Source organism: Ixodes scapularis, unplaced genomic scaffold, assembly GCF_016920785.2.
Source record: "Ixodes scapularis isolate PalLabHiFi unplaced genomic scaffold, ASM1692078v2 PGA_scaffold0__279_contigs__length_252992795, whole genome shotgun sequence".
Classification (NCBI taxonomy): Eukaryota; Metazoa; Arthropoda; class Arachnida; order Ixodida; family Ixodidae; genus Ixodes; species Ixodes scapularis.
The window spans coordinates 48998721-49021775 of record NW_024609835.1 but is presented as its reverse complement, the minus strand read 5'-3'; the positions used below and the strand labels follow the sequence as shown (position 1 = coordinate 49021775).

General features: G+C 44.8%; 1 protein-coding gene across 1 annotated transcript in view; it reads right to left on the bottom strand.

The window, feature by feature from the left end:
* LOC8038087 (homeobox protein Hox-D1) overlaps window positions 1-18375 on the bottom strand; it is a 143523-nt gene extending 125148 nt beyond the window's left edge. Inside the window, exon 1 of the mRNA XM_040499603.2 lies at window positions 18090-18375. The gene's annotated coding sequence lies outside the window, so the exon portion shown is untranslated. The remainder of the gene's footprint in view (window positions 1-18089) is intronic.
* Between the last annotated feature and the right edge of the window lie 4680 nt (window positions 18376-23055).

Genomic DNA, 23055 nt, shown 5'->3' with positions numbered 1-23055 from the left:
ATTAATGTTGTTATATTGGTTCTCCATAATTATGTAATGCGGTTACAGAACCGCTCGGGTGACGAATGTATAAGTGTACGATCCTTAACTATTTACCTACAGCCAGTAGACTCGGTAGTGCGCCTTGGAAAATAAATTCTGCAAAGAGAAATTTCAAATCCGGTGGGCAATGTATGTGCAATTGAACTGCAAACTTCCAAAAAGTGCCGAACGTGTATACGAGTTATGCTGTCTTGTCTCGAGAGGAGCGTTCATCTTGAACTGTTGAGTACTTTAAATGTCTTCGTTTTTTACTCGCTGCCAAAAGTGAAGCGAAAAGCTAGTCAAGTTTCACGGCAGTTCAAAAACCTCGAGGCTGGAGGCCTTCACTGAATCGGCGAGTGAGTTCCGGATTCCGACTCTGCGGGTGCCCCTTCTGGGTGGGCTGGTTTACCGATTTAATCGAGGCCTCCCGCCTGAACGCCTTTGAAATGTCTGTGATAACCAGCATTTGTAAATTAGCGTCGCCCTCAAATAAGAGCGGTCGCTATGTGCCTCCTCCCGTTGGCAGATGAGCCAAACCAGGGTGTTTGCGGATAAATATCTCAGCGCGACCTGCACTTCACGCACTTGACACGACCTCCGGACATTCAAATTTTTTTTTTCTACGCACCGTGCGTCTTAAGGTGAAAAGAACAGGCCGGGCACTGACGGTGCAAGTTAGAGCCGCCACGCCTACTTTCTTTGTCATCTTTTTGAGGCTTTATTTTTACCTCCATTTTGCGTATAATGGTTTATCAGATAAATTGAACTTACCGTAGCAATATATATATATATATATATATATTTGCGATAACCGAAGTGTACAAATTCCTTTCAAACCCATTGGACACATGAGTTACGTGTCGCAGGTCCATAGTCACGAAAAATGTTATTTGTCAGGCCAGTCAGACTGCTATCCATTGTAAGCAATTGCAGAACAGATGACTTTTCATAAAACAGAAGACAAGATTCCCTGCAAAAGCGTGACTCGTGAAACTGCCCACGCGTGTCACGACCAAACGTGAATACATTGTAAACAACGCAGAGTGTAGGGGTAGACAACCAAGCGGGTAGCACGCAACGCACGGACTTCGTGGTCGCCTGCTGCCGCGATTCGTCTCTCTCGTTACCCGACGACACACGATACATTTGGGCTTCCCGTCGCTGCGCAACGTCTTATCGCCGCGCTCGGCCACTCCAGCCGCCCGACTCCGACCGCAAACAAGTTGCTGGACCCGAGCGTGTACGTGCGCACATAATACGTCTGCGGAGATGTAGTCCATTAATTACGCTTGCCCAGGCGCCCCCCATTTCTTCCCCCATCTTTCGCTCTTCATAAATCCTAAGTTGCATCCGCAGTCGGCAGCAGCACCCTACAGGTCAGGTAACGAGTTTCTTCTAAAACAACGAAGGAAGGTTGCGCGGATAAAGTCGCGTACGAAAGGCACATATCTGAAAATACAAACACGACGGAGGGAAGCTTGTACAGACAGACACACACACACATAGGCGGAGAGGGTGACAGACAGGAAGCCGAGATATTAATCTGTGCGAAGCATATTTTTATGCTTGTTCCTCTTGCGGCTAGCGTGGACCCGAACTTAGTGAAGGGCAGCCAGAGACCGTTTCTCACGCCGCTGGCTTTCTTCCCAAAGCGGCTTAATGAAGTTCTCTCGGTGCACTCCGGGCGGGCGGCAGTTTTTCAAGGAGCCTCCGGCCGATGCGGACGTGCTTCCAGCGTCTCGCTTGCGCGAGGTTCGACTCCTCTTGTGTAAAGTTAGCTTTCCATGCGCGCGCGCGCGCGCAGCGCAGGCGACCGTGTCCCTGGCTGCTGCAGTTATGTGGTTGTCTTGTTTCGTCCTCCGCTGCGTGAGCACCCCCCCCCCCCCCTCTGGTAACGAGTATGAGCCCGAGAGGCTTTTATTAATCATTCGACCGCTGTTCGTCGTCCGGTTATTATATGGCCGGTGACCGAGGGACCGAAGAAGGAAGGTCGCGCGGCGGGAATGGAAATGGGAACCCTCAAACTGTTAGTCACAGGAGTCCCGAAAGCTGAAGACGTCGAGCCTCTCCGAGGCGCAGGAATTTTTAAAAGGACACTGACCAAGGTGTTTATTTTTTGCTGAGAGTTGTGGACAAATGCAATCCACAGTGGCTCATCTACAACAACAAAAATTGCGATTTTAGAATTTTTTTTTCTGCAACTCATTCTGGATGCGCAAGCAACGCGTTCTATATTTTAGTATTATATTTTTTTCTAGTGCTAAACGTTTTCTAATTAACTGAAAAAGATACCTCCCTTCCTTTTGATGAACTCGAAAGCAGTTCGTTCTGTAGAGAGTTTTCTTTTTTAATAAACGACTAGGTCCGTTTCTAGTCTGAAGAAGCTCCTTCGCTTTTTAATGGGTCTTTTAATTGAGGCCTTACTTGCTTTGATGATTACCTGACTAAATTAGTTTTTTTTTAATTTTGTTGTCTAGGAACATTTTAAAACAATGAAGGAATAAAAATATACAGCTCTAAAAGATTTCCGTCTCAATTGAACGTAAACGTTTCCTCAGAGGTTTGCCTGGTTGGGGAAAAACTTAGAAAAACCAATAAAATCACTAACCAACTATCATCCTACACGAACGATCTCAGTCACTTGACAAAGAAGAAATTAACTAAAAGACAATCATCGTAGAAGAAAACGAAGCTGCTTTCCCCTAATAGTCGCCCCAGAAGGAAAACCGAGCCGGTTTTGAAACGTCGGGACCTTCTTATATAAATCGGTTGATGATTTCGCTCAGTTTTTCCAAATTCCTATGGAATACATTTTTTAGGGCCTTGGGAGACAACCCTGATCACATCAATTTATTTGCAGGAACACGGTAATTATTAAAAAAGCTCTTACAGCTGGATTTTTTTTCTGTTACGAAGCATTATGTTTGATGCAAGTGCTGCATGCAGAGCAGCGTTTTGACCAATACTGAACGAATGTTAACCCGACATTGCTTGCCGTATAGCACGAAGGGCGGTGGTGATATTACCCCAGCGCACTTGGGTACAATATCCGTCCGATTTTATTTCTACTACCTATAACTCAGCAATAGCATAAGAAACAACAAAAAACTGCAAGGACGACGACGGCAACGAAGAGTCACGTTCAAAGTACCGATACCAGCTTCCAAAGCTCGGCTCGCTTTTTCACATTTCAAACGGGTTCCTTTCCGTGTTTATTGTTTCGCTGGCTGATAAAACGAACCTAAAAGAAATCAAGAACGGTCCGCTTTGCGTGTCTAAAAGTTGTAACGTTCTGCCCACCTTGCAGTGAGGCACACGTTTACACTCCGATCATGTTCAAAAAGCTCCCCCTCGAGCCTTCAACAACCCTCGCCCTTTCACCGCCAGTCCATAACTTGGAATGAGCGACGAAAAAGCCGCTTTCGTGCAGCGAGGCATTTAATAAACGCCCGAGACGAGGAGAGGGTGATTGCTTCGACGTACTCATCGTCCGATAAGTCGGCGGCCGAGAGCGTCGAGCTCCCCACCGCACGGCGCCGACAACACACGCCACCGGCACGGCATCGGCGTCGGCTCTACTTTCTGGCGCGCTCAGCGGGTTCCGGGTTTCATGCTGGGAGTCTGAGCCTCGCTACAACCGGGGCTCAATTTTATATAACGAGCGGGAGTGACGGGTGCTCTCCCCAGCTTCCATGTAAAGTTATTTGTTTGTTTGTTTGTTTTTTGTACAGGGCGTTTATTGGGCGTATGTCTTTTAAGGCGCTCTGATTTTCGTCGGTCTGAGCGTGCGTTCGCGATTATTATACGGCAAAGTGGTGCGTGCTTTTTGTTACTGGGCTGTACCAGGAGCACGTGGACTGGGTTACTAGGAAATATTTATCTGAATGCGCGTATTTTCTATTAGCTTCGTTTTTGCATTTCTCCGATGTATTAAACTAACTGAGAATTTTTGTGTTACACAACATATACGCTGAGCAAATCACATGAAGTCGTTTTCTAGGGTAGGCGGGGGATGGGGTGGGGGGGGGGGGAGGGGAGATGGCTTTTTAGACTACTTTTTGCGCTTTTAAAATGCATCCTATAAATGCTGTATAATGCTCTTCCTGTAGTTTTTTTTTTTTCGCTATATAGATTAAAACAAAGTTATTTACTAAGGCTACCCTAGGGCTCGTACAAGTATGTAATGTGTTCAATGTAGTGAGCATAGACAGCACGCTGACGAGCCACAATAACGACGTAGCGTTGTGAAGGAACTCTGAAGGTTGAATCACCTTTTGACGGATCCATTAATTTACGTCTAATATTAAATGACTACATGATTTTAATCAACTTCTTTTTTAAAGCATGAGATGCTTTTCAACGCTATTCTTAATCTTCAAAATTGTGTCCGTCTGTCCATCCGTCCGTCCGTCCGTCCGTCCGTTCGTCCGTGCATTTTCCACTAAATTTAGCGGGAAAAGTCACGTCACGCGACGTCACCCGACGTCACGTGGCCTATACACCTTGGGGAAAACGACGGTACATGACCTATCCGTCAACTCAGTTTCCCCGCTAAATTTAGCGTAATATTTCACGTCTTGTGGCCAATATATCAATCTAGATTTCCCGCTAAATTTAGCGGAAGATTGACGTCACGTGACATATGCATCGATTCAGTTATCACCTAAATTTAGCGGAAAAATTCACGTCTTGTGACAGACACCACACGGTTTCTCCGCTAAATCTTGCGGGACAACTCGACGTCACGTGACCTGAGGTCACGTGAGCTATACAACCAATCAGTTTCCCCGCTTAATTTAGCGGAAAGATATACGTCACGGGACACACCAATTCCCTATAATGAGTTTCATGTATTATAGTACTTTAAAAGTAAAGGCTGCTGCCAATATATATTTTTTTTGTAGTCAACATCTTTAAATTTAATAAATTTTGTTTGTGTGTTTTCTTTTTGTCGTACCTGTGAATACTGCGGTCTCCTAATACCTGCCAATGCTCCGAAGAGCAGAGGTGATAGAAGCTCATGTATGTCTAAATGAAGTTTGGAAGAATTATGAAGTTGCTGCAGTGTGCGCTGATAAACCGAGAAACATATATACCCACAAAAGGTGCTGTTAAAATTGCTGCATTCATTCGCCTATAATATCTAGACAATATTTCAACTAAACTGTCTTGAAGCACGACACTGTGTACCTTCTGCGCAGGTGACAATGCAATTTTAATGGATTACGTCGTCCTATTTTCACGTTTAGGCAATGCAAATACTTGTATAGACTAGCGTTTCACTATGTGTACATAGAAAACATACGCCTAAGATTTTGACAAAAAAAAAAAAAGGAAAGGCTTTATGTAACGCCTTCGCTGTTCGGGACTCCAGAAAAACGGACGGCACCTAACGGGAATACACTGAACTGGCTGGTAGCAGGTCCTTTCTCGATTTCTGCTCGTGTCTTGTGGGTTCCGTGATTTTATGTTGCCTGTGGCTTATCCGATAGAACAGTTGTCTCCGTGACTCAGTCGTAACTCTACTATCAGCTTCTTACCAAGGTTGCCCTGCACGCAACCTACGCAACCGCGTGAATCAGACATTCCGCGTTTATCGACGTTCATCAGCGCCGTGGGGGACAGTAGGCAGTTCTTCCGTCGCTTCCTCGAAGAAAGTCGACTCTGAAAGCTCTTACGCCAAAACATCGGCGCAGGTTCAAAACCTGGAAGTTAAAAAGCGGCGCAAACCATGTTCACTCCAATGCTCGCTTGCTGATGCCCCAGCGTTGTGCTTTGATCTGGCACGTGGCACGGCACGACCTGTTTTAGACCGCCATATTTGTTCGATTGTGGCTTCCCCTGTAGGACGCTGGAGTCGCGAATACCCGTGGATAACTTTTTGCGGTTTATGCTCGCACGCGTCCAGGTACATTGGACTGCATAGTCATAGAACGTTGTCAACGAGTGTAGAGATTGGTTCTTCTGTAACTGCATTGCTGAGTTTTTTGTTAAAGTTCATGGGAAACATAAGCGCCTTGTCCCTCCTGATGTAATCGACCACCTTTCTAAGTTGCCGGAGTTCGCCGCAAGAAGTAAACAAAACAAAGAAAACGTCACTGCAGTTAGGGCAATAAGCTCACTGAGTCTTTTATATGCGTCCAAAATGTCGTGCTTTGTATACGTTCCAGTGTAACACTGATGTTCTTTATCTCCTGTCTTATGCAACTGTAATCGCCTAAAAAAATAATAGTTACGATCACAGTGAGAGCGGCTACGAAAGGTTAACCGACCTTTTGTTGACAACTATACTATACGTAGAGCAAGTCGTCTGCTTCTTGAGGAGGAGTGGCGGTGACGTCAGAACGACGCCGAGCTCTTATTGGCTGATTGAAAAAAATAGTGGGTAGACCTCAAGGCCTCTAGCATTAAGGTCTACCCATTGTTTTTTTTTTTTTTTGTTTTTTTTCTTTTTTTACTCAGCCAATAACAGCTCGGCGTCGTTCTGACGCCACTGCCACTCCTCCGCAAGAAGCAGACAACTCGCTCTCCGCATAGGCACAGTGGAGCTTGGTTATCTTTGAGGCGTGCAGCGAGCCAGCTAAAATTTTGCAACGCACGCCACGATGCTCCGCGCGGCGCCACAGACGCCCTCGACGTTCCCGGGTCGAGACGTCAAAAAGCGGCTCGGCGGCGCCCCAAATTCGCATACGCGGGGATACCGGGCGAGGCAATAGAGTGCGCCGTATAGACGCGAATAGGGATCGACGCAATACATTATTGATCCTCGGAAGCGCTCCACGCGCCGACAAGAGGAAGCCCAGAGCCGGGAACGGAAAAACTCATGAAATATTTCGCGACTCTCGCCACGCAGGGTTCCTACAACGTACGTATACAATAAAAAACAAAAAAGAAAAAAAAAAAGGCAACAGTACGGCGGGGGCAGGCCCCGAGTATACCGCTGCTGCTGTTGGAGCGCACACTGATGATCAAGATATAAACATAGTACAAAAAATAATAAAAAATATTTGGGGCGACAAGACCGGTGGCAAGCGAAAGCAGGTTGTCGATACGAGCACTCGCGTAACCAATAGACAATATCTGCCATGGAGACGGCGCTCCTGTGGAGAGAAACATGGCCCGACAACAACGAGAAAGAGAAAAGAAAAATTAGACGGAAACGTTGATGCGAATAATGTATCGCCGCATCGAACCGCGATTGATTTTGCGTCGACGAGAGGCGCAGCTCGGGCTGCTCATAGGTGCATGCGGGACAAGGAAGGGGGAGGGGGGCCGGCCTAGGATGCAAGTACAGCAAGTGCGAAAAGTAAAACGAAGCGTGTCCTCCAAATGAGAACGTAAACAGCAGCAAATGTCTCAACCAGTCGAGCGTAGATGCATTATAACGGTACACAGCCGTTGACAGCAGATGATTTTTCTTCGATCGGCTGCCATTATGAAGATGTGGCGGTCTGCTCGGAGGAACCGGCGGAGGAAAACGAAAAGCGTTATACGTGCACACACTGTGCAATGCCAGGGAAAAACTGCGGATAATGGCAGGAGAGAGAGAGAGAGAGTTAAGGAGGAGGAGGAGGGAAAAGTTACTGCACGTTATGTTGACGTCTCTATGTTGCCTGCGTGTCTATGAGAGACCGGAGCGGTGAGTGAGTGTGCGTGCGATGCTGGTCTTTTTTGTGTCCCCTCCTGTCCACTGGTTTGCGTCTGCACCTTTCTAAGATTATTTAGGACCACTCTATCATTTTCGCGGACCTGACGAGTTGTGATGGAAGGTGCACCGCTCTGTGGAAACAGAACCAGGCTTGCCTTTTGTGTCCCGAGATCTTTTTGTTTTTATTTGGCGTTTTTATGGTGCGTATATGAGTTTCAATTTGCTATACTCGCTGTCATATTGTCGTTTATTTGCTTCTCATATTAACTTGCGTTAATGAGGGCGACTCAAAGTACTATCTGAGAGCATGCCTTTTTTTTACCTCACTTAGAAGCAACACGTTTCTTCTGCATACAGGTCGTGTGCACAAAAAATGAAATATGTGCCCACAAAAAAAAAAAATGCAATTTTTTTTTGTTTGCTTAAGCCAAACCTGAAATCGTGTGCTCACGGTTTTAGAAGATATGCGTACCAAAGTGCACTCACGATGTTGCCATGGGTGCCGCCGCTAAGGTGAGATCACACATGCACGTCACGCGTTATTAGTAACGAGTTATTTCTACCTAGTTACTTTTTTTGGTTTTGAATAACATATTTAGTTACTTTTCTGGAAAATGAACGAGTAACGTACATAGCTACTTTTAAGGTCAAGTAACAAGAAACGGTATTTCTTTACTTTTGAAGACTAACGTGTACAACAACGTTTAAAAAAAGCCTCGTTCTAAATCTAACCTGAGTACGCGTCTATTGCGACAAAAGCAGGGGGGCAACCCTCAAAACAACTAAACAGTATGTCAGTATAGCAACGCTAATCGTTGAACACGTCAGAAACTCTACAGCTGGGAATTTCTTTCCCCCAGAGAACCTCTTTCCCCCAGAGAACTCAATAATGTTCGTTAATTGAACCTTCGAGAATCGTGTACAGACCGAATGTAAACAGGGAGGTTGCCAACATGGGAAGGCGCAGAACCCTTTGTCAACTTAGAAATTTAGAAGCAGAGAGAACAAAAGAGAGTGGGGACTCGCAGATTCACCAGTTATTTTAATTACTAAGCACAACACTGCCGTTCCTTCGAGCGCGTGTGTAAAACCACTCTTCATCGTCGCCGGAGGTGTATTCTCAACAGTGTTGTGCCCGTTACCGAAAATAAGTAACGAAATAGCGTTACTCCTTAGCTTGGAAAAATGCTCACGCGTTACGAAGCTCCGTTACCATTTTTCAAATGTAAGGAAATGCCGGTGCCGTTACTTGCCATGACTAACGGATGTTACTTTTAAGTTAGTTTGTGGTTACTTTGTGTTTTGTTAGTATATGACAGCATTTTATAATAAGAACATCTTCCATAATACACTTGCTCAGAGCGATTATTTATTTATTTATACTCTGCAGCGCCAGAACATTACAGCAGGGTACAAATCACATTTATACTTTCGAAACTCACGCAAACAGCACAAGCCAGCAACCTACAAAACAAATAAGCAATTCAAAATAACACACAATATGAAAATTTCAATAACGCCAAACATATGAACAGAGAAATTCACACTGCACTGCTCAGGTTAAAACATGTACTTTCGGTAGGACCATGGACGCTTATAAGGTTTCCCCGCAGCAATAATCTCGCGCTTTTTTGGGCCCTGTCGTGGGAACGTTAAAAGTGTCTTCCAAAAGTGTTTGAAATGACGCCACTTACCCATAGCTTTGTTGGGGTTTCTTTGCCGCTTTTACATAGTGTAAATAAGGAAAAGGATCATTGTGTTCAAACAAATATATGGACTTTTAATCGAAAGTAACGAGTAACGGGCAGCGTAATTTGATAGGAGATACAGTAAAATAATAATGACATCACTTTACTCGTCAGTCATTTAAGTTTCTAACAAGTACGTTAGTAAAAAAAGCTTACGCGTTACCAGTGACGTCTTTAATTGGAACGCGTTAGTTCCAACACTGATTCTCAAGGAAGCGGGAAAACATAACTGATGAAAACTTGGAGAAGCAGCTCTCGCTTCTCCAAATCGACGCAGCTACGCGGCGTCGATTTCACTGGAGTCGCCAATAGGAGGCACGAAAGAACGCCACCGTTCCAACTTGCATCGGTAGCTTGAACAAGTACTTGTTACGTTTTCAAAAAAAAACGTTTTTTTTTTTTTTTTTTGTCTATATATCTGCAATTTTACTTGAATTTAGTAGGTACTTAGGTTTTTTCTTTTATTATGACTATTTCAACCTCCGACTTCAAGTAATGAGGAATGTCCGAAATAAAGTAGAAAACAAAGAACTGGGAGGAATGTGATCGCGGCGGCACGTCACGTAATTCGATGTGGACCTTTTCACTTCCTTGCTTTATTTTTTCTATTGATTATTAAGCGCGATATTTTATTACAATACGCAATTACGCAAATTTAAAGGCACGACGCGTTCCAATTTAATAAACGTTGTAGGATCCTTTCGAAACAAAGGAACTTGTAACAGGAACTCGTTACGTGATTAAAAAGAAACGGGGAATGAGCTTTCGTTCTTTTTTTGCATGGAACATGTACCAACGCTGATCTTCACATCCCATCACAGTGTGTGCGAAGGAAGACGTTAAAGGTAAATGATCCCTGTTCGTTATTTTTATTGCGATAACATTAACTTTCTCATAGAGCGGAGTTAACAGCTTCTGTAACCGTAACAAAAAAAAAAAGGGGGGGCGAAAGAAATGCTTATCTTGTTATTGGCTGAACACAACGGCTCCTAGATAGCCATTGGCGGCCGCTTCACGATAGCGCGCGCTCTGCTGCCGCTCTTGTAGCAGGTGTTCTTTGGGGGGGGGGGGGGGGGGGGGGTGCTGCCGGTTTACGAAAGTGCACGCTTAACCGTAGGCAGCAGCATGGCCAGGAGCGAAACTTGGCCGTCCACGACAGCACACCGCAGACGAACTAATGGAGCGAAAAAACGACCATTCATGTTTTCGTGTTCACCACCCATGCTAGGCGCTTTCGGAAGTTTTCGTGTTGCTGAGTGCTTCCATGGATAAGGCTGCACGTTAACGAAATATATTTGTCATCACCAGTCAGCGCCGAAGGGCTTGGTAGACGCGTTGACACAGAGCGTTTGCAGCTTCCTTAGGTTATGCGGTTCTAGGGTGCAAAAGCTCGTTTTTCACATTGACCACACAGAAAATACTTACTTGTTCAGAAGGATTGGAAGGCATGTAAGGTTTGAAAAATGGGGTTCTTTAAAAAATTCTGAAATCATCATCAAACACTTTGAACTTCGCTTGAAATCATCCAAACTTATTGCAAACTTATCATGCAAACTCGCAGTTTCTTATTCTGTCAGTTCATCAAGAAATAATCTTTTGACTCAAGACATTTTGAACTGTAAAACATTAACTTTCTTTGTGAATCAAGTTAAACTTAGCTAAGTGTGTTTTTTTTATGCTCCCATACTTGCTTTGGCCCACAAGTGTGAGCAGCAGTAACCTTTAAATAAATAAATAAAAAAAATGAATTACAGGCTTGCCGTGTTGTGCGTTAATTCAATGCGATGACAGCGCTCAGTGGCTCACCAACTTGTTCTTGAGTGGGAGAGGGGGGGGGGCGAACCAAACCCCCCCCCCCCCTCCCATGGCTGGGGGGCGGTGCCCTTGTGAACTCTTGGCGCCGCCGGCCAGTGCGTGCCCTGCCCAGTGGCGGCTGTTTCGGGGGGGGGGGGGGGGGGGAAGCAAAACATCCCCCCCCCCCCCCGAGCTGGTACGCCCATGACAGCGCTACGATAAGTTGTACAATTTTTTTTTTACATATATACATATATGTCTTCCTTTTTGACATGTAGAGGGCGGGTACAGCGAGCGGGTCAAATGCCAATTATTTGTCTAACGCATATTGCTCAAAGCGCCTTCGCCTCAGCAAAGCGTCCGCTCTCAAATGGAGTCTCTCGACACATCCCATAAACGACCTGCTACGGGAGCTTCGATCGCAGTAAGCTCTTTACCCTTTTCCAGTGCAAGCGAACAAACAACTTTACGTGCTTCGCGATTAGCGTTCACTCGCAATTCTCTCGCACACAGTGCGAATCGGCTAAATTGCGCGCGCAAAATCAGCGGGTAATTTTCTTTCGTCGCATCCGCTTAGCGCGCAAACTTGCAAGACAGTGCCTCGTTATCAAAGTTCCACTCGCCGCGCCTGTCCAAGCAGCGCTGTTGTGTTCGTCGGCTATCGGCATCGTCGTCACTCATTCGACCTGCAGAGCACTCGGCAGCCTGTCAAAACCGCGCGAGCTAACAGCGAGCGGCGAGCCCCCTCGCTCGTAATAATCTAGAAGAAAATTGCCAGAGCAATGAGCGATCTGGTGGAAGTTCTTGGCCTATTTTCTCAATGTATACACACGGACGGAGCGGACGAATCGCACGTACGGACACGTTTCTGCCGCCTGGAAGGCAACGCTGCAGAGGCGCGGTTGTACTTTGTGTCATTCGGCCGATTGCGGTGTGCATGGGGAGGCGCCCGGAGCTACGACTCGATTGGAAAAGTCATGTTCGCGGTTTTGTCGGAGACGTGCGGGGGGGGGGGGGGGGGGGGGGGGGGATAATATAAGAATAATTTTATAAAAAGCTTCCGAAAGAGCTGTGATTCATCAAGTGAACATGTCGGACACGCTCCAACGCGATAGCGCGACGCTTTGGACGACCTCAGAGTGGGTGATTAGCCCTATCTGGATCCGAACAGAAGTGCAGGGAGGCAGGAAGAGAGAGAGTGCCACCGTCTTCCTCGTTCCTCTGATTGCGTTTTGATATCGTTATCTATGCATTGGCTCATCGCATTTTGGAATCCCGTTCGTGTTGAGCGTCTGCATAGAATACGTTGTCTGAATCAGCTGATGACGTTCCAACATGCGGTTTAAAACGAACTAGTTTATTAAAAAACGAGCCTTTGATATTGATACTCAAAGCCACAGCGCCCCTCTCCCTTTACTTGGAAGCTATATATATATATATATATATATGCGAGCATTTGTACAGTTCTGTATTTATTATCCCACAGTTTAAACGTATAATTGAAATCAGGATTTTGGCTGACCGACCAATGTGCAACGCCGTTCCAGAAAAGAATCAAATTTATTTTCACTTTTATAATAAAAAAATGTAAAGGAAACTACATTTCTTTCTTCATTTTCTTTTTTTCTTATTTGTAAAAATTAATCTGTGCATCAGCGAACGATCATTTTCCACCCAAATGTAGCGCCAGAGGTCCGAACCAGGTGCCAACGTTTCAGAACTAAGCGTTAACTTATTCAAAAGTTATAATCGATTTACTGAAATTTTCAATGGGAATTGGGCTCATTTTCACCTGTTATCGGTAACTTTCGCCATTGAGCTCTGTGTTTTATAAGAGGTCCATCGTCCGCCATTTTTTCCCTAAAAATTTCAAAAAATCGCTCATAACTTTTGAACACGATAACAATGTATCCTGAAACATTGGCATCTGGTTCAGACCCCTAGCGCGACATTTGGGTGGAAAATGAGCGTTCGGCGATGCGCAGTTTATTGTTGCGACGAATAAAACCCTCCACATTTTTGTGTTTGGGAAGCCGTGTATAACCTTGAGCTCTTATCATCACTTATGATCCGCTCATTAGGTCAACTGTTACCTTAATGGCACGGCTCTGTTTCAGATCATACAGAATTGACAACGCTCTTTAGTCCTACTAATTATAAAATAATTTGTTATCCCCGGCTTAACTAGCTTCGTTAGAACAGATAGCCGGGAGCTTCGCATGAGCGATGATTGCAACAACCCTACCTCACCTGCTGCTGAGCTCAATATTATGTTTACGATTAGGTTTGAGGCGTGCATGCCCTATTGAAAGACACCCCATTGTTCGTATTGCCCTAACGAGTAACTAATAAAAAACTAGAAAAAATGACAACGTCTATAAACCGAAACCAGAAATTACGTTCGGGGATTGTCTGACAAAGAATCTATGCTCTCGGTTATATATAAAAATAAATTACCGCAAGCTGGACGCTCGACAAAACGTTCGTATAGCCATCGTCTTATACCGCTACGTTGAATGTTTACCTTAGCTTCCTACAGATCTCAGGGGGCACGTATATAACTGCTCGTTTCCGTCGAAATCCCTCGGGCTATCCCGGTGGAGATGAGACACCGACACCTAATTAGGGAACTTATACATTTTGGCAACGATATATAAAAACATCCTCCACCCCCGGAAGGGATTCTCGCGTATTCCCAATCGCACGTCAAAACGACGTATCTCTGCACAGCGCTAAATTAGGTGGAAAATGAAAAGGACGCTTTGTGAGAGAGACCTGAGGAGGAAGCATAAAGAAAAGAATAATTAAACAAAAACATATTTTTTCAAGTCTCTTTTTTTTATATTTTGTGTGGTTTCTTGAAGCGGCAGAGTTTTCATATTTTGAGGGAATGTGGAACCGATTTCGCAGTGTGGGCTGTTTTCTTCCGAGTCGAAGCTATCGCCGTCTCGCAGACCGGTATGCCCGGAGGGCGGAGGTGGGCAAGAGCTGGGGAAGAGGGCGACCTCCGTATCGTGCGTCCGCAGACCCAGTCTCCCTGCCTCGCTCAGAGACGTGCATCCGCCCTGAGCTCTGATGCGTGTCCGCTGGAAAGAGCCAGTCGTTCTCGTCGAGGCAAGAACACCGACGCGGAGAGATACAGCTTTCAAAACCCCGCGCACATGTCTCGTCCCCCTCCCCTCTTCTTCCTCCTCTCTCCTCCTCTTTCCTCCTCCCATTTTTTTCTCCCCTTCACCCTCCTTCATTGGCTTTCGGCGGGAAGGCAGCCTTCAGCGGAGCTTGTTTCACGGCCCAAAAGAATCGTAGAAAAAAGAGGAAAAAAAATGTAAGTGCCCGCGAGCCAACCAGCCTCACAGCTGCGTGCTGAGCGGTTCTTGCTTTTCGTTTATGCGATGTTCCAGCTGGATAATGAGCGGCTTTCACACTAGGTTATTTGTCGTGGATTAGGCGCGTTATCTTTCACGTATGTTTTTTTAATGAGCTAATTTCCTGTGTCTGTTTTCTTCGTTTTTTTTTCTTTGTCCGCGAAACGAACTACACGTAAGAAGCTTTTCTGCTGATGTGTGTTCGCTGCTCTCAGAGCTCTACAAAACCCTTCCACCCAGTGAGCAGGGACATGAACTCTTTATGGTCCTGCATTTTTCTTCGCATACAACAACACTAGTGCAATATAAAAATGAGCTGAAGAGCGTTTTGTTCATGTTAAGAGAGCTAAGAAAAAGGAAGCAAACATGGCAAGGAAAGCAGCTCTGAAAATCATCGTCCTCTTTGTTTTCTATGTTTAGTCTTTCGTTGTACCCTATGTGTTCCACAATAATGTAGTGTAGTGCCAGCTATCGAGCGCAAACGACGAACTTCAAATATTCTTGAGCAATAGTTAGGTATAGCGTTTCCAAAATAACATGCAAACATTTTTTTTTTTGTCGCGCGTGTTGTAATAATGACGTGTAGTTTCTGAAGAACAACAAATCAACACTAAAACACACACTGTGGCCACCATTAGAACTCCCGTGCAGTTTAATGAGCTTGACGCGAGGTGCGGCGAATACGCACCATGGGCATGGTGCGTATTCGCCGCACCTCGTTATGGGCTCAGCTGAATAGATTTGGCAGAAGGAAGGAGCACCAACGAAGGGGATGACCACCTGATACTAGCCAGGGCGCTCGCGCGAAGCTCAGCAAGAATTGCCCGGCCGTGGGGCATGAATCACTGCTTACACCTGCGGCCGGCACTTGGCTTGCATATTTCGCCAGTTTTGCTTCTGTGCCAAGAGACCCGAAGGCAGCCTTTCCCTTCATGCAGTCCTGCCTTCCCCGGCCACGGAGTATGATGGTTTCTGTGATTTATTTTACGCCTTCCTCGCTTTTCCTGGCGTACTCAAGTGTCTTATATTGAGTTTATTCTCTATGTTCTTACATGCTGGGATAGAGATCTGTCCCAGTTGTCACGTCGAGAAAAGACAAGTTTTGAGCATGGTTCGTATGTTGTCAGTAGCTCTCGCAACATCTAATTGTAAAAAAAAACAAAGATAATACTTTTTTTTATATTCGAAAAGTACACGTTTTAATAAAATGACAAATAACTGACTAAATATAAGCGCACGTATAGTGGTTATGGTAACAGTCGGAACGTGCGCACTCTGATAAAATTACACACGGAAACTTAAGCTAAATGTACGCAGAAATACAGTGTTCACGACACGTTTTTACATTCGAAGCGCATACGTTGTGCTAAACTCACAGGTAGCCAATGCTAAATGTACCCACAAGCACATGCATGCGTTGATTCCCCGTATAAAATAGAGAACCACTAACACTTCTCGAGCAACCAAGCTTTCTTGGTGCGTTTCTTTTTTTTTTTTTTTTTTAGTTTAGAAAAGAGTGAGGTTATTTTTTCTTAAATAAGTTTTGAAGATGCTGCTGGGCGTCATTGCAGCATCCAGTGCAATTCTCGTTATTTGACGCCCATTGTACAGTAACTTAATCCATCATATTTAAGATTCCCCGTTTTTAAATTTTATTTTTCGTCAAATTCGGTGGTTGTTTTCCAGAGTTTATTTTTTGACGAAAATTCGAGGTTTATCGGAGTTTATTTTTGTTTGATTCCCAATTCTCCGATATTCGAAGTTTAATTTCACAGTGTTTCTTATTAAAAATAAATGAATAAATTCATTAATAAACAAAAATAGTACATAAATAAATAATATCCGGGTGTAAACGTATGATACAAAAATAAAATAAAACCCGCTTGTACAATTAACATTTCTTGAGCTGAATTGGGGGTGGATGCCATTGCCATTTGCAATACTAATTTGTCCCACGTCAAACGTAGCACACAAGTGTTACTTGGATAGACGTCCATACCTTAAAATCAATCAACTCCTGGAGGTAGTTGCTGGTAAGCTCGCATTCGTCCCATTCTATTCCATCAACCTACCCCCGGTCCCGCGAGGTGGAGTGTTGCAGGATGCAATAAAGAAGTTTCAACTGCCCCTCTCCCTTATCTTAAGCAATCTCTATGGTTCATAGCTTTCACTTTTACAAAAACGTCTCCTTCCCACCTGCTGTTTAGAATGAACTTGGCGAGGTAAGCGGGAAGATCCCTTCTATTAATGGTTGGAGATTTCAAAGAATTTTATTTTCTCAGGACCTTGACCCCTTGCGCTGATCAAACTTCCTTGAAAAAGGCCAACTTTTTTTTCTTTTTTTTTAGCTTTCTTTTTTGTTTAAGGGGGAAAAAAAGAGGGGGGGCGGTGCATTGGCTCATCAAAATTCGGAGTTTGTCGGATAAATCCGAATCGACCAAAATTTGACCGTCAAGTTTTTTTCGGAGTTTCTTAGATTTATCCGAAAACATGGAACCCTAATCGCATCTTACTATGACCTTTATTGTTTTTGTGATTACGACTATAAGATGCCTGATCTTCGCTGTCTGTCACATTTGTCTCACAGATAATATAACAAGAAACGGTCCATAATAATAAAAAAAAATTTTTTGCAAAAGTCTGCATTTATCCTTCAATGTAAGCACAACAACGGACATATACAATAGGTCTGACTTAACAGATAATGAACGTTTTAAACACTACTCATAGAAGGTAACAAAGTACAGTACCAGTCATTTGCTAAAAAGTAATTAAACTCCATTACAGGTAACGCGTCACGTAACAGCGTCACTTGTAATGATTTATGTGCAGCTCGTTGCGAGTCTTTGTTATGTGTAGTTTTCTGCTGGCACTGGCTTCGTATTCACATACACATAAAAGGCATTCCGCGAAACATATATCTTATCTCGTGAGCTCTAACATGGTTGATACCTTATCTCGCAACTATATATGATGCGTTCGTATCGTTTTGCTGTCTGCGGTCGCGCTTGCGGAGTGCCGTGCAAAATGAAAGGCTTAATAAAGCAAATTGAAACAAGCAGGCGAGCCGAAAGTTCAGACAGGGTTGGAACTTGGTATACCCAAATATCCGCAAATTGAATTTAAGTTTGTTCACACATCTTGCCCAAGCACTAATTGAGAATTGAGATACAGAAGCACGAACACCGGTCAGGTATTGAACTCCTCCTTCTTCGAAGATATTAATGTGGCAAGTCTTTATTTAATTTTGCTCACGCCCACATGTTAATAAAGACAGAAAGAACAGTACCCAAGTGCGAGGCAAACAACAACAAATCAGACACACCACAGATAGAGAAGCCGTCATCCCGCAGCTGAGTCACACCGCTGAAATTTTGTCAATGGGAAAAAAAGAGAAGAGCACAAGCACCTAAAAAAAAAACTGCGGGTAACATGTTTAAACCACCCCGGGAACAATAGGACGAAGCGAGAAAGCCAGCAGGCCTTCCAAGAAAAAAAACCACGGCTCACCTTCAGCGCATTCCTCGTGCGGTCAGCAGCCCTTGAGAATCCCCGAGGCCAGCGGCGTATCCGAAAAAGCTTTCGCGGCCGCTTTTCAAAACACGGCGGCCGGAGAAACGCCGCGGTTCCGGTCGGAGCCGCCGAAGTCCTTCTCTCGGAAAACCAACAACGTGGTCCCTGTCTGAGGTGGGACTGCCTGGCAGAGCTCCCCGCGAGCAGGCCCGGCAGGCCTCCGAGAGCAGGCGCGGGAGACGTCAGTGCTCTGGTGGGACAGCCGCAGCCGGCTCGGGGACCGAGCGGCGTTGCATCCTCCCGGAGAGCGCGCGAAGCGGCCAGGCGGGCGGCGGCGTGCGTGGAGGTCGTTGCGAATTCAACTACTGCGGGCTCCTCTCCGGGAAAGCAGGCGCACTCGTTTTCTTGCTTCTCTATGACAGCCGAGGGCCCCACCTAGAGCCAAGGCCGCCCGCGGAAACATGATTGAGGTAACAATCCGTGAAGATTGTGTCGAGTTATTATCTTTCTCTCCGAAACTTCTCTCTATTCTTTCCTTTTATATATATCATTTGTACGTTTCGCTTCTTCTCGGTTCTTTTTTTTATTATTATTTTTTTTTTGTCTATCTTATTTTCGCGTCTGAATCGCAGGATTTCTCTCCCGTGGCGGGGGCATTTTTTGGGTCCATTTCGCGGCGAGCCCTGTAGGTTTTTTTACTGTCTGCCGCGTGCACTCGCGATCGGGCCGGCCGCGCGGCGAGGCCGGGAGGCCCGGGCAAGCCACTTTCGCCTGACTTCACACCGGCGTCGTGACAACGATGCGGCCCGACGATGTCCCTCTCTTCTACGGATGCACCTTTGCTGCTGCTTCTCCTCGGCCGCTTCTCTTCTCCTGCCCCGGCCGACTCGTACAAACTCTCGGCGGCAAGGCAGGTTGCTCCGCGATGCATGTTCCGACGTCGTCAGATCGGAGATTAGCGTTTAAAAGTTTCCGTGTGGTCTCTCGCTTCGCTTCCTTCGGATGTTTGCGCGCTACGTTGCACGCGGCTCGCCGATGCTGGGGCCCCCAGTCGACGCCGCCGCCGCCGCCGCCGCGTATTCGAGTGGAGGTCACGTAGTTTCCTGCTTTTATTCGTACATCATATTCTGTCCAGAAGGGATTAGCATTGCGCAAACGCTCGCCAGCAGACGCAGTTTGTGTGTGTGTGTGTGTGTACGGGCAGCTACAGGAGGCGCGCGTGGCAACGGCGTATATTGCTACTCCCAGTTTTGTTTCATTTCTGTGCCGGATGCAAGTTTGGTCTTATCTTTTTGGACGCGTTTATTTGGAGGGATTAGGTGCTGAGGACTCCTGCGTGCGGTCCAGCTTCTCGAAGAGGCAGGCACTGGCGGGCCAGCGGTCGCATGGCTATCCCTCGGGGAAGCATGGAGTTTTAGAGAGCAGTTTCGAGGCAGCGCCCGTTCACTTTGAAGGTGACGTGAACGGTGGTGTAGGCTGACAACCCTCTACAATACAGATGAAGTGCGTTCGTTTATACTTGCCATCGTTGTGCGCACTAACCTACGGCAGTCATCCCAGCAAAAACATTACGTTGTCCTGGTTACTTCCGGACACCGGATGAGAGCGTTAGTGAAAAATTAGAACGACGATTAGGCCATAATTATTTCGAGTGACCGTTGACCTCTTTACGTTGAATCACCACTTTCTACTGTAAGATTTCCATCTATGACTTAGTTTAATATTTAAAAAAAAAAGTGTAAAAAGCCGCCACAAAAAAAAAAAAGCGGCTGGTCGCGATTTAAAATAAATATTTGTTTATCATCCCTTTTACGATGGTATATCCACGTGAATCAGTCGTATTCCCCCAACATCACCACCGGCAGTCATCATAAAATTAATAAATTCAATTTTTTAAGTAGCAACATTTCGCAAATTTATAAACAAAATATAACGGTTGTTGTGTGTTTTTCTTTTTCTTTTTACGTTGGTACAAAATTTATTAGCCTGCATTTTTTATGCAGTATATTGTTTCACCAATTCGGAGGGGTAACGAAGGTGGTAAAGTTGGGAGGGCATGGTCACTCAAATCTTAATGTCGACAGAAAGCCGACAACCTAGCTCTTCATTTTATCAATGACAAGCAATGAGGTCGCATTAGTATGCTCCCAATACAATCAATAAGCAGTCAGGAACTGGCGCACGCCGCTATTCTTAGCCGAGCTCTCTAGATGCGTTAGCGATTAATTTGGGATCTTCGTCGATCGTCCCACCGCCATGATTACGCCTGTCTAAATAGATAGCTACTGGAATAAAAGTCAGCGAGGAAAGGGTAAGCCCGAACAAAACTTGCGATCCTCCAGGGACATTTTAAGCTATTAAAGCACAACAAAACAACAACAAAAAAAATACAAAGACGAATACACGGAAATGTCTGAGGCACGGCCGGCGGCGGTGGAGACTGAGCATGCGCTGTTGCTGCTTCCCCTCGTCCATCTCCCTCTCTCCACAAATTCAATAAACAGGTGTCGGGTGATTCAGCACCGTGCGGAGCGAGCAAGGAAAACGGTTTGTTGGCACTCTTTCCGCGTATACGAGCTCGTGTGAAGCCGGCAAACCGCGAACGGACGTGTCGTTCCATTCGATTCTTCGATGAGAGCCCGTTCGCTCGCCAATCAAGCTCATATCTTATTGGCACAAAACGTTCACGAAGTAAAGCTCATTCAATTTAATTGCAATACTTCATGCTCGTTAAGCCGGGGCCACACTGCTTATACATCATAAAAAAGGCAGTCTGCATACAAATTTGAACGCGAGTCACCGCGAGATCCGTGCTTCGAATGCCTCATGGCAATGCAATGAAGGAGAAAACTTGTCACACGGCATTCGAACCGCGGATACTGCGGTGACTCGTGTTTGCAGGCTGTCTTTTGTATGATATATGACCAGTGTGACCCCGGTCTTAGGGGAAACTTAGACAAACATAACCACTTAAAACGCACGCGTAAACTTCACAACACATTTTAACTGTATTAGCATTATGTCTATAAACCTTGGGCGTCGTTAAAATAATGACGGAGTACTTACATTCAGATATCCAAAGTTTATTCGTTTGTTCAGCAAATTGTCTTCGCGATAACTGTGCAATCATAATGAGCTTGTTACCGAAGTATCTTATCTGCACGCAGATCGTATTTTTCTTTTTTTTGTTTCTACCGAACCAGATATATGCTTATTGTTCAGATATGTAACTATATATTTATTGCGCGCGTGCACACATGACAGGAACATGTCACAGGCGTTGTAAAATTGATTATGACGACACGGGACTCAAAATTGAGCGTTTCACAGTGATAACACGCTAATTAATGGAATTATGTTTTTGTATAACTCAGGTTTTCATGGGAACAAGGTGCACGACGGAACAATTTTTGTTTTTATTTTATTGGCATCGTTTACAAAATAGCTAAACTTTAAGCCAACAGTGGCTGTCATATGAACCGTTTTGTGATCTCCTGCACCAACCTTGCCACTTGCCGTAAGGCTACACAAACTCATGCGCAGTAATATACAAGGGTTTAGCTTATCGCTTTCATCTTCAGAGTTAGCCAATCGACTTCGGACGAAAGCATTTATTTATTTATTTACAATACTGAAAGCCCTTTCGGGCTGTTTCAGGAGTGTACAGCAATAAAACAACAGAAATAAAAAACCGAAGATCAAGAACAATCACCACATACAATCATTTGAGTACAATTTCGGTTGAACAACATCACCGAAAGTCACCACCACCAAAGAATACTAGTATGTCTCTGCACACAAATCAAATAATACGCTTTCAAACTTATCGGCACTGTCAATCCCAACAAAGGGGTCGCCATCCAAACTGCTCCCCTCCTCAATTGTTTTTACAAGGAAAGAGTACTTAAAAACATCGAGATTTAGGAAATACGGCTTGACTCCAAACTGGTTATTAACTTTCGGTGACCTTCTACCAGGGAGCTGTATATAGTCACTCGAACTGATGTTATAATGCCATTGTAGAGTTGATAGAAAAATTTTAACCTTCCAATTTTTCTCCGCTGACCCAAGGTTGGCAGCCCCGCTTTTTTTAATAGTTCTGTTACCGATTCCGGACGAATTCATCCTGAATATACAAATCTTACTGCACGCCGCTGGATACGCTCAAGTTGTTCTATCTGATAGTACAGATCGCAGATCACGCACGCGTATTCAAGAGATGATCGAACTATTGTTTTATACGCACATAATTTAACTTCAGGCGTTGTATTTTTGAGTGCCTGTCTTAAAAACCCAAGGTTTCGCAAAGCCGCACTACAGACATTCTCTATATGTACCTTCCAGTTTAGATTGTCAGAAATCGTGACCCTTAAGTATTTAAAAGTTCCGGATTGCTCCAAAAGTGCACTATTATATGAATATGGATATATATTAGGCGAACTCTTTTTTGTGGTTGTTACAAAAATTATCTTTTCAAAATGTATCTTCATATCCCATTTGTGACACCACTCGTGCATAGTTCATTAACAAGTCATTTAATATCATTTGGTTCCTTTGCGAATTAACTTTTACGTACATTAGACAATTATCTGCAAAAAGGCGGACTTTAACAGATAGATGAATTTCATTTTGCATAGTCATTTATATACGCAAGAAACAAAATTGGCCCCAACACCAAACCCTGAGGCACACCGGAAGTGACTGACAGTAACGTGAAAGTTCCCCCGCGATCTCAACAAATTGAAATCTGTTCGACAAGTAAGATTTGTTCCAAGAAACAATAGGCCTACTCACCCCTAAATCCAACCATTTTTTAGCAGCTTCGAGTGCGTGACTCGGTCAGATGCTTTTGACAGATCAATTGACATCACATCTACTTGTCCACGCTCATTTAAAACAGATGCGAAATAATGAGTCGCTTCAAATAACTTGGTGACAGTTGATAACTTCCTTCTAAATCCAT